This window comes from Periplaneta americana, chromosome 13, assembly GCF_040183065.1.
Source record: "Periplaneta americana isolate PAMFEO1 chromosome 13, P.americana_PAMFEO1_priV1, whole genome shotgun sequence".
In the NCBI taxonomy this organism is placed as follows: Eukaryota; Metazoa; Arthropoda; class Insecta; order Blattodea; family Blattidae; genus Periplaneta; species Periplaneta americana.
In genome coordinates, this window is record NC_091129.1 from 46,597,477 (window position 1) to 46,609,937 (window position 12,461).

At 35.7% G+C, this 12,461-nt stretch overlaps 1 protein-coding gene across 2 annotated transcripts in view; it reads right to left on the reverse strand.

Annotated features, from left to right (window-relative positions):
- LOC138711848 (uncharacterized) overlaps positions 1-12,461 on the reverse strand; it is a 48,893-nt gene that overhangs the window by 20,783 nt on the left and 15,649 nt on the right. The gene's annotated exons all lie outside the window — the stretch shown is intronic.

Below are 12,461 nucleotides of genomic sequence, written 5' to 3' on the forward strand. Positions count from 1 at the left end.
TTACCGCATTTAGGCCTATCCTTCCCATGAAAAACTGCAAACATGAACAAAGGAAGCTTTTAATAGAAGAAGAAGGATATTCTGCGGGCCTCTGGAAAAAGAACTAAGGAAGAGACTACTGAAGTGCTTTGTGTGAAGTGTGGCATTGTATGGGGAAGGAACATGGACATTACGACGAAATGAAGAGAAACGAATTGAAGCATTTGAAATGTAGATGTGGAGAAGAACAGTGCGTGTGAAGTGGACAGACAGAATAAGAAATAAAATTGTGTTTGAAAAAGTGAGTGAAGAAAGAATGATGCTGAAACTGATTAGAAAGATAAAAAGTAACTGGTTGGGTCTCTGGTTGAAAAGAATAATAGACGACATTAGGAAATGTGGATCATATGCGGAGACTAAGAGGAAGGCAGAAAATAGGAAAGATTGGAGATTGCTGGGTTTGCAATGAAAGACCTGCCCATGGACAGAACACTTATGTGTGTATGTTCAGAATGCCTGGAATATCGTGTCTAAGAACAGTCGCTATTTGCAAAGACTAGTCGATTCCATGCCCACTCGACTGCAAGATGATCGAGATAAGAGGAAGATAGACTAAATATTGAATTGTGGCTTTTTGTTTTGTTTTTTGAACGCTTAATTGATTGAATGTTTTAAGGCCGACGCCAGTAAATTTGTTTTGTTTATGCCAAGAAAGATATTTTTATTGAGAATAAAATCTTTTTTCTTTCCATTTGCAGCCACAATATCATAATGATCAAGGCCCGGACCATGGAAACATGTGTTGCTGGACGTACGCAAGTAACCGACTTCAATGTCAACATAAACTCATTCCAACCCCGCTTCCGTAAAGGAGGTACTGTCAGATCCGCTTGAAAAGTGACTTCAGTCAGAACAACATATATTTTATTATTGACTTGGGAAATACATTGAATTTAATGGTGGGCTCTGTACATTTTATTACAGTGTATGACTATGTACATTCGAAGGTTTTCGAATTGAAAACTTTTTCGATTGTCAGTTAGAAACGATTTTAAGCGCGAAAAACTTCTTTCCACGTCACAAGACGTGACGGGTGCAAACTTAAAATACTGAATGTATTCACTGTCACTGTTATGTGTTTGATTTTCAGTACATGCTAGCTGATCACGTATTTGGCAAAGATCAGAATATCCAACATTTTTGTCAATAATTGTTTTCAATTTTTTGTGTCACTGCTTGGGCGGGCCCCTCTCTGACTTGATCTAGGGCTGTGGACAAGTCTTGTACTACTTTAAGAGACTTAGATATTTCCATGGCACTTGTTTCCAACAGCTTAATATATTTTGACAAATCCTTGAACTTCTGTTCAATATACATAATGTGACCTCTTAGCTGTTCCGACACTAACTCTTTAGCTATGGCAACTGAAGAACAATCCTCACTATTGAGCACTGCTAACACGTCTACTATTTTTTCGTAGTATTTTGCATAGTAGCTTGCAGCATCCAACCAAGTACCCCAACGTGTTATGATTGGCTTTGGAGGTAAGGGAATTTCTGGCGCTATATTTTTAAATACTTGTAACCTAGTAGGTGCCTTTAAAAATATTTTTTTCATATTTGATATGAACCGGCTCACATCTGGATAGGAACTCCTCACAGTCTCGGCTACTCTGTGAAGACAATGAGCAAGACAAGTCATGTGACAGATGTTAGGGTAGCTTAATTTTATTTGTCTGCCTGCTTTCATCATGTAAGCAGCGCCATCGGTGACTAGCAAGAGGATATTTTCACATTTAACTCTGTCTGGCCATAAAAGAGACATTGAGTTTTCAAATAGTGTTACAATGGATGCATGATTCACTTTATCAAGTACCTCTGCGGTTAACAAACACTTTTCACCAGGTCCATCAGGACTCAATGTTCCGACAACGACATGTGCTACAAATCGCCCTGTTTCATCAGTCGTTTCGTCCACAGAAACCCAAATCTTATTATTTCCTACCGCTTTCCTTATTTGATTTAAAACATCTACATAACAATCTGGCAGATAGTTTTTGCGAAGAGTTGATTCGGAAGGAAGTTGTTTTTCTGTATATTTTTCTATGAAGTTCTTAAAAAAACATTCTGTACTTTATGGAATGGAATGTTGGCCTCCACCATCATCTCACAGACGTCCCGAAAAAATGTAGACTTCCGACTTGAGAGAGAAGTAGATGGAACTTTGTTTACTTCCTGCTCCAATAAAGCTACACTTGCCTTATGTTTTTTTGTGTTGCAACGTCTTTCAATGAATGCTCGTTTCCAGCCTCTAGTTTGTGTGCGGCACAATCTACAAATTATAAATTCTCCATTCGAAGAAAATATTTCACCTCCTCCAAATTCCTCCACGAAACAATTCACCTACATTTCAAAGTAGTATTGTTAAACTTTTATAACATCACTTCTAATAACACGTATGTTGTGAGTTCTCAAAACGTCCGCTTACCTGCACTTCTTTGAATGTAATTGGCTTCGCCATGACTCGGTTACCTCGTCCGTATGCTGTATTTGCATGTGCCCGCTTTGTTATTAGTTGTGACTGTCACTGTGCACTTGCAACGCAAACTACCAGCAACTGAAGCCGTAGTCGCGCGGAGAACACAGACGTACCGAACATCCGTGGCCTGATAATGATAAAGTCATGGCATAATATATTAATGAACCTGATGTTAATTACTAAAATAATCGTAAAAGAGAAAGGAGCCATTATGTATAGTTTGTCTCTCTCAAAAACAGAACAAAAAAGAACATAAAAAGCACGAGGTTGTAGTCGAACGCAGGGCCTCACGAATAAGAGGCCTGAACGCTACCATTACGCTATCGAATAACACGCAGAATACTTCAATTATAACTATAGACATTAGGCAACGTGGTCCAACAACATGTAACATAGCCTGTCTCCGAATTGTAGCGAAGATACCCGAAGGGAACTTTGTTTCAGGAGAGCGGCCACTTTTTCTTTTGACAACTGTACACATGCACTACACTTCACCAGATTTAAGTTCACTATCTTTGTAAATTTAAAATCGTCAATAATGACTAACTCTTCCTCGCTCACTAGTAGCAAGAGTAGCAATAGGCATTCCGATCGTACACATAACTGAAGTGACTGGAGTCTGTTCAAAAACAAACATCAGTTTCAATGCGCAGCAAGCGTTGCAACAGACATTCCGACCGTTATAGTACGCATAACTGAAGTGACTGGAGTCTCTTCAAAAACAAACATCAGTTTCAATACCCAGCAAAGCCTACTTCATGAAGTAGTTCATGGAAAGAAACCCTATCAAATTAAAGCAAGGTAATGTATCGATTGTCGAGAGTGTACAGACCGGGCAAAAATGTAGGGCAAAACTTAATGAAATTAGAAGAAGTGCAATTTACAACATAGTGCAATTTACCACATGCAAAATCAGTACAGATTACATACAAGAAGTTTGAATTCCAGTACAATTTATCACCGCTCGACTACACTAAGGTTCGCTGCGTATCCAGGTTTCGAGCAGGCAACCCGTCTCGTCCCTAGGCCAGCTCCCTCCGTGCGTCGCAAGCTGGAGATCGGGGAATGCTATGGAATGATGACGAAATGAATAAATGATAACGGATTGACGTAGGTGCATAATATGGGGGCACACCTAAAGAGAAAACACCAACTTTGACCTTGTCCGCCACAAGTGCCACTATAGATTTTTAAATGAAAAATCCCAAACTTGGCCCGGACTCGAACCCTGGCCACCTGAGTGTTGGATTGGAGGTCTGATCACAGCCACTGCAGGGGTGAAGATTAATGTAAAATTCCTATAGGTAATTTTACTATACAACAAACTGAAGAATAATTCTCAAGAACAATTAAATAATTAAAAAATTGGAGTAGGAAGGTATTCAAAATGTAAGCAGAGATAAGGTACATTCACAAATGAGGCACTCAGAAGCAAAGTGATACAAGTGACATTTAGTAAGTTTTGAGATAAGTTACTTTGAAGTTGAAACGGAAATTAAAAAATCTGTTACAGGTCTATGTTTCTGTAAATTTACAGTTGTATATGTTGGTACCTATATTTTTTAACTTCTAAATAGAAATTATCTATTCTAAAACAGTTTAGGTAAAATAGGGTCCTAAAGTCACTTGTATTATTTTCCCACGAAAAAATTTTTGTGGAAAAGTAATATAAGTGCAAGGGTTTTCAGTATTTTTATATTATTTAAAACAAGAACAAGGATATTGCTTACAACATTGAAACATTTCTATCTTAACAGCACTTGAGCTTTCTTATTATCATATTATAACAAAAAATATGTCTGTATAACCGAAAAAATCAATCAATCAATCAATCAATTAATCAATCAATATTCTTAATGTATGCAGTTGTTTGCAGACAACATAAAGTCAACTATAGTCCACTGTAGTATTTTCACTTCTTCTTTTTCATAGTAAATTAGGGGTATTTTGATCGGTGTTCATTATAGACGCCTGTTGCTGGTAGCAGAGTTGGGGTGTAGTCAATATATATTTCAGAGATGTGTCTTCTGCAACTGGTACTGATGATTTGAATTTACTTCTTTTGTGGTTTATGGATGGACAGTATAGAAGAATGTGTTCCAGATCTTCATCAAGATTATTACACCACATACGTGTAGGATTATCAGAAAAGTGAAATCGGTGTAGGTACAATTATGTGACAATGTGATCTGTTCTGGCTCTTGTTAAAAATGTTTGAATATGTCTGGGCAAGTTTTTGTAAATTTCCAGGTCATTCGGTTTCTTTTTAACGGACTGTAAAATTTTTCCTTTGTCAGAAGAGAGCCAATTTTTTTTAGTTGGTTATTTAACGACGCTGTATCAACTACTAGGTTATTTAGCATCGATGAGATGGGTGATAGCGAGATGATATTTGGCGAGATGAGGCCGAGGATTCGCCATAGATTACATTGCATTCACATTACGGTTGGGGAAAACCTCGGAAAAACCCAACCAGGTAATCATCCCAAGCGGGGATCGAACCCGCGCCCGAACGCAACTTCAGATCGGCAGGCAAGCGCCTTAACCGACTGAGCCACGCCGGTGGCTGCCAATTGTTGATCCATAAGTTTATAAAATGAAACTTTACTGAAGTAAAGGCATTGGATAAAGATATCACTTGAAGAGGTCTTGGTTGCAAATATGTTGCCTGTTTCGCAACATTATCGTTTCCAGGTAGACCACAATGACTAGGTATCTATTGAAAATTTATTTTATTTTGGAGTTTTTTAGTTCACTTACTTGTTTCTGAATTGGAATAATTCTTTCTGCGTATAGGTGTGGTACATATTTGATTATATTAAATATAGCCCCCTTGGAGTCAGTAAGTATTCAAATAGATTTTTCAGAAATTTGACTAACACACTAAAGAGCAGCATCAATAGCTAGCAATTCAGTGGCAAGACTGGAGGAGGATGAACATGGTATGAAGTAATTTTCTTGATATTTTGGAATATAATACCCTGCTCCTGATGTTCCATCATCAGGGTTTAGAGATTCATCTATATATTTGAAGGTAATCCTTATATGTGCTGCAGAGTAGTTCCATGGCATCTAACTTAAAAATGTATGGAGGATCATTTTTTAAATGATTTCGTGTAATTTGTAGGCTATGTTCTGGAATTATCCATTTTCATGGAGGAATTTCATTTGCAACTGGAGTTTTAGCAATGAGTGTATCTGTAATATAGACTGGTATTTCTTCTTTGTTTATTTTGTAGAAATTACATAGAATATTATCTGACAGTTTGAAGAACATCTGAGATCTGGATGAGGCTTGCAATTTTAAATGTATTTTTAGATCCTTTTTTAATATATAGTTTCTGATTGGTTGAATATTATATTCAATTTCTAGGGCAAGAGTTGATGTGGTTTTTGGTACTCCGAAAGAAGAGGGCTAAGAAAATTTCATATTTTAAATGAAATTCAGCCTTAGTCGCTGTTCATTACATCACTAGCCTCATGTAATGAAGTCACATCTCTTTCTGCTGAAACATATATGTTTCTGTCATGAAGTGCATCTGTAGTGTTCCTACGGCAAACATTCCTTCAACTTCCTCTTCCACGCACTTTTCCACGTCCTACAGTCCTTATTATAGGCTCATCCTAATGCTTCAGGTCATCAAGGAAAGAGTGGGATGAATTTCATTGGCTATTGCAAGTTGCTTCACTTAGCAAAAGTTATCCTTATTGGATCACGGTATAGTTGGTCCAGCTCAATGTGTGCAGGCCTTCCACGAAGATGTTTTGAATATGTAATCTATTACCTATCTCCATTGTGGCAAATGAATTAGTCTACACAGAAGAAACGCAACAATATGTAAACAATGCACTTGTATTAGTTTGCCTCTCAGTCAAAACTCTGTATGCATTGTAATACAAGTGTAAGGCCAACATGGAGCAGCACTGACTGGAACTGCAGTTATATTACTTTTTCTCTGAACAGAAAGTGACGTTAAAGATTTAGAATATATACTTATCCCACTTTTTAAAAAAAGTCACTTATAATATTTTGTTTCTGAGTGCCTCAAATATTGAACTTATATTGAATATTTCCTTGAAAGAGTAATAGGCCTATAATTGAAGTCGTCAATCCCATCACTATTACACACTGTACTTAAAAACACATAAACCAAAAATTAATTCCTTTTCTATATCCTACGCACACATTCTGAGCAAGTAATGAATTATGGTTTATTTAATGACGCTCGAAACTGCAAAGATTTCTTTGTTATTTCTGGAATAGTCTTTTCTTAATGTTCTAGTCAGAGTCAATCCCCGTTTCAATTCTTTGTGCAAGTAAAACATTTGTGAAAAACCTGTCTCTAGTAAATATATTTCCTTGTTCCAAAGCAAAAGTTACATATGATCTTCCTTTAGCTTCTGGATTTATCTCAGACACTCTTTTTTCCTTGGCAAAAGAAACTTGTAGGATTGCAATCCTGGAAACCGAACAAATCCCAACCCAGTGAAAAAAGAGCCGAATAATAGCTTACTGCTGCACAAAAAGAGAACGAAAGACGACCTAAATAACTATATACCTATCAGTCTACTAACCATTCGCTATAACTGTTCTCCAAAATAGTAAAGAAAATCTTAGGCGAGAACCATCCGCCCGAACAAGCGGGCTTCCGCACGGGATACAGTACGGTGGGACTTGAAAAGGCAACCGAGTTCATCCTAAGATTTTACATAGCATTCATACACTGTAACGAAGCTTTTGACTCTGTTGAAAATATAAGTGTCTTGCAAGTTTTGACTAAACAAGAGATTGAAAACAAATACATCAAGATCCTAACTCAGATTTTTAATCAAAGTTACGCGCAAATAAAACAGAAAGAAAAGGCAAACCCTTTTTCCTAGAACCAGGTAATCAACCCAAGCCAGGATCAAACCCACGCCTGATTGTAACTCTTGAACGGCAGGCATGCACCATATCAGAGGAGCTATGGTGGTTGCTCAACTATAGGGGTACTTCCCAGTTATTGTTATCTCTTATTTAATAATTTTACTCTGTCTCTCTTACTAAGAGAGGTAGGTAAATGTATCCTCTATATACGTATATCATGGAATGGAGGAAGAGCAAGATTTCATTGCTAAATAAAAAAAAATTGGTTCACTTTAACAGTCAAATGCTGAGGCCAAATAATATTTTTCATAATATCTATATTAGTACAGGAAAATTTGTTTTATGCTTTTATGAGTTTTATTGTTGTTATATTACACACATTGTGAAACAAAAATCAAGTTTCGGTGGCAGTTAATTGTCGAGCAAAAAGTACAGAGACAGATTTGCCTTCACTGAAGAGATCAATTTGGTCAGTTATGCTTCAAAGAAAGGAATATTTGTTACAATGCCTTCTACACAACACTATGACATTAATATGAGTGATAATAAGTCGGGCATTATCATATTTAACAATACTACTAAAGCAGGAATGGAAGGTTTTCATAATATGGTCAAGAATAACTATTTTTATGTAATTTGTATGTTCTGATTACGAATAGGGCATTGAAAAAGTGCCTACACGTCACAATTTTTAGAAACTTATATTTTTAATTAACAAATCGTACAAAAATATGTTAAAACCTATCCACTTTGACAGACTTTATTTTTTTATGTATATTTTACACAATTATATATCATTTCCGTTCCTTTAAGGTACCATTTGAAACATACTTTCACTTTTGTGGGTTGAATGAATGTTACCCGTCGCGGTGGTTTATTGTTTTATTAACCTTATTATGCGGCTCCATGGAGGGTAAGTCACATCCAACTATAACTGAATAAGGGAAAGGAAATACAGTTGATGTTGTATTGTGAGACAAGAGATGAACAATTTAGTGATTAGTTATGATTGTGGAAGTGTTGTGGGCGGTACTAGTTATTCTGTGTTAAATGGCTCGCAATCGTTGTTCATGTAAAAATTCAACAACTAGTTTCTGCTATGATTGTGGGGAATTAACTATGAAATCCCAATGTCGATCAATTACAGACAATGTAAAAAGGGCACATCACTTGTATTTTGGCTGTAAAGTAGGTGAACAAGACAATAATTGGGCACCACACACATGTTGTGTAACATGTTACATGAAGTTAACTGAATGGTTGCGGGGAAAAAATAACAACATATCTTTTTCTGTTCCAATGATTTGGCGACAGGCTACTAGTCATCTTGGAGATTATTACCTCTGCATTACCAAGCGACAGGGAATTTCAAGGAAAACTAAAGATAAACTTATGTATCCTAATCCCCACCAGCCATAAGGCTCGTGTTACATTTTCCTGAACTTCCTATCCCTATTCCTCCGCCCAGTGAGGAAGATTAAGTCATTCCAGAGGAACACGAACTATCAGAATCCTCAGACTATCCTTCAACTTCCGCTGATCCCACCTACATTTCTTAACATCATAAAACACTACATTTGATACGACAGGTAGAAGTTAATAACCTAGTTAGGGATTAGATCTTTCCAAGCAACAGGCTGAACTATTAGGTTCTAGATTATAAGAATGGGATTTATTAGCAAAAGATACCAAGATATCCGTATTCAGAAAACGAAACGATAAACTGACTAGTTATTTTGTAATAGAAAATTCTGTTTGTGCCTGCAAAAATGTGAAGGGCTTAGGAATAAATTAGATATTGAATATAATCCAGAACAATGGAGACTGTTATTTGATTCATCAAAACTAAGGTTAAAAGCAGTTTTATTACACAATGGCAATACAAAACCTTCCATCAGTGGCTCATTCAGTCATTATGAAATAAACTTATGAAAACATATAATTAATATTGAATGCAATAAATTGTGATGAATCGACCTGGTTGGCGACTTGATATAGCGCTGGCCTTCTATGCCCAAGGTTACGGGTTCAATCCCGGACCAGGTCGATGGCATTTAAATGTGCTTAAATGCGACAGGCTCATGCCAGTAAATCTACTGGCATGTAAAAGAACTCCTACGGGACAAAATACCGGCACATCCGGCGACGCTGATATAACCTCTGCAGTTGCGAGCGTCATTAAATAAAACGTTACATTAAAATTTGTAATGAAATTCGCTGGGAAATTTGTGAGGATTTGAAAGTAATAGGTTTGTTGTTTGGATTACAAGGAGGGTTTACTAAGTTATTTTGTTTTTTTTAATGTTTGTAAGACAGTCGAGCAACAGCACAATATTATGTGGTGAAGAACTGGCCTATCAGACAAGGTTATAATTCTAGAGAGCATAATATTAAATATTCTCCGCTAGGGCAACGTGAAAAAGTACTTCTTTCTCCACTGTATATAAAACTAAGGCTAATGAAAAATTTTGTTAAAGCTGTAGATACAAGTGGAGTGGTCTTTCAATACTTAGAGTCTCTGTTCCCTATAATCAGTATTCCTAAATTAATTAATTTTTTTTTTAATTTAATAGGTTATTTTACGACGCTTTATCGACATCTTAGGTCATTTAGCGTCTGAATGACATGAAGGTGATAATAACGGTGAAATGAGTCCGGGGTCCAACACCGAAAGTTACTCATCATTTGCTCATGTTGGGTTGAAGGAAAAGCCCGGAAAAAATCCTCAACCAGGTAACATGCCCCGACCGGGAATCGAACCCGGGCCACCTGGTTTCGCAGCTAGACACGCTAACCGTTACTCCACAGGGTGGACGATGCTAGATTAAAAAAGGCATATTTGTCGGTCCACAAGCTAAAAAACTTTTGAAGGACAGGATATTTGAGAATAGACTAAACAACAAGGAATTACCAGCATGGAAATATTTTGCATCAAAGGGTTGTTAGGGAAACACAGGCAGAAAATTATCCCCAATTAATAGAGACGTTACTAAAAATCTACAGAAAAATGGCCTTCAGTATATCACTGAAGATACACTTCTTACATTCACATTTGGACCTCTTTCCTGAGAACTTAGGGACTGTAAGTGATGAGCAGGGAGAGCGATTTCACCAAGACATTGCTACAATGTAGGAACGGTATCAAGGAAGATGGGATCCAGCGATGAAGGGCGAATGTTGCTAGTTTTCAAAAAGTGAAGATTCCATTTCTCATAAGAGAAAAATGTAGGTTTTTTTTATCTTTCCCTATTTTATTGCACGAAGAGTGGTTTTTATGAGTCTTAATAGCTGGTCAGTTATTAATGTATTAGTTTTATCATATCTAAGCTGGCCTTGGAAATTTTCACGCAAAAAATGAGAACAAAGTAATTTTTAATAGGTCAAAATTCCTGATTTTTAAAGATATTAAGTAAGTATCTATAACACAAAACCGTGACGAATTACGAACTTTTCATTGTTTATTTTTGTGTTCAGTGCATGCAAATTAGTTAAGATTAGCCAATTTTATCAATGTTATGGACAAAAATTTAAATATTTTGAATAGTGTAATTTGAATATCGTGTTTTGTTTCGCCTCATACCGTATAATGAAGGGAATAATGAAGTTATTCCAGCTACTTTGATTATACTGAACAAAATGTAGCGACTGTCACTGATAGAATTTTGGAAATTTTCAAATATTATTTGCAAAATTTCAGAATAAAATTAAAAAAAAAAATCCAAAATAAGATGCACGATAACACCCATGATAGAATTTTAAATCCCTTTTACACTATCGCCATTAATTGTACTCGTCTTCTGTTAAAATTAAAATAAAACATTTTCAAAATATAGGATGATGTTTTAATAATAATAAAATATGAGATCGTCTCAATTTGTGACTTATGGATTACCGTTGATAAATAACATAGAAACGTAGTGCCAATGCTGTTTCATACTCCTGCCATTCTCTTCAACTTATTTATATGATCAGGGTTTCTCTGAATTGACATCGGCCAAAAGAAAATAGTACAGAAATCGGTTGAATTTAGAATCATTTCTGGTAATCGGACTCACGAAAATCGGATCCCGATTCGAGAAGCCGGTGTGCCGAAAACAAACATAGTATCTCATTAATAGGTGAGAACCATATTACTTACCAATTTGATACGACAATTTGCTTTCCTGTAACGATTGTGATAAGTCTTTATTAAACACTAACCTGTAGGCTTATAATTTTCAGCCAAATTTAATTTTTTCTCTAGGACTGTGTCTATACGTCGTATATTAAGGATGATTACGGAAAATTGGTGGAATGATGATGATAATAGAAGTAGAAGTAATAATAATATAATATTATATTATTATTATTATTACTATTATATTTATTATTATTAGTATTACTATTATTATTTTATATTAAGTTAAGTGGCTGAGTTAAATAATTGAAGCCTTCTGTTCCACTCAACAAGCTCTTAATGATAATGGTTAAAGGATTGAAAGAACTCACAGAAAAACACTTCTTGTCCGCTTTCCCTATCACAAATTCTTTCATGACTCAGAGGGGGATGAAACACAAGTCGGGATAATGGAAGTCAGACAGACTAACCTTTTGGCCGCTGGTGACATCTTACTATAATATGTGAAACCTAGTTCCTTTAATTAATTTTTAATAGCTTGATTGTATTTGTTGTTGAAAGTTTGTGATGTAATATTTATGAGAGATATACTATCTGCATTTCATTTAATTTTAAATATTCACAAATGAAATAATTTCGGGTACAAAGTTGAGAGGTAAATTGTATCTTTTGGTACGGCAAGAAAAAGTTTAAATCCTGGTCTATATTAGGACGTAATTTGATGTTAATTATTTTATTTAAAGATTTTGATAACATTCTCCTCAAGGGGAAAAATTAGAATTCATCTTAAAATAATTTCATCATAATTACTATAGCTGCATTCAAGCAAACACTTTGATGCGCTAATGATAATACTATAAGAGCGAAATATAGGGTGTTTCAAAAGTGATAACTTTAATAATTTACAGATGAAAAGTACAAACTTAACGAAGGAAAAAAATCTCCAATAAACATCGGTCC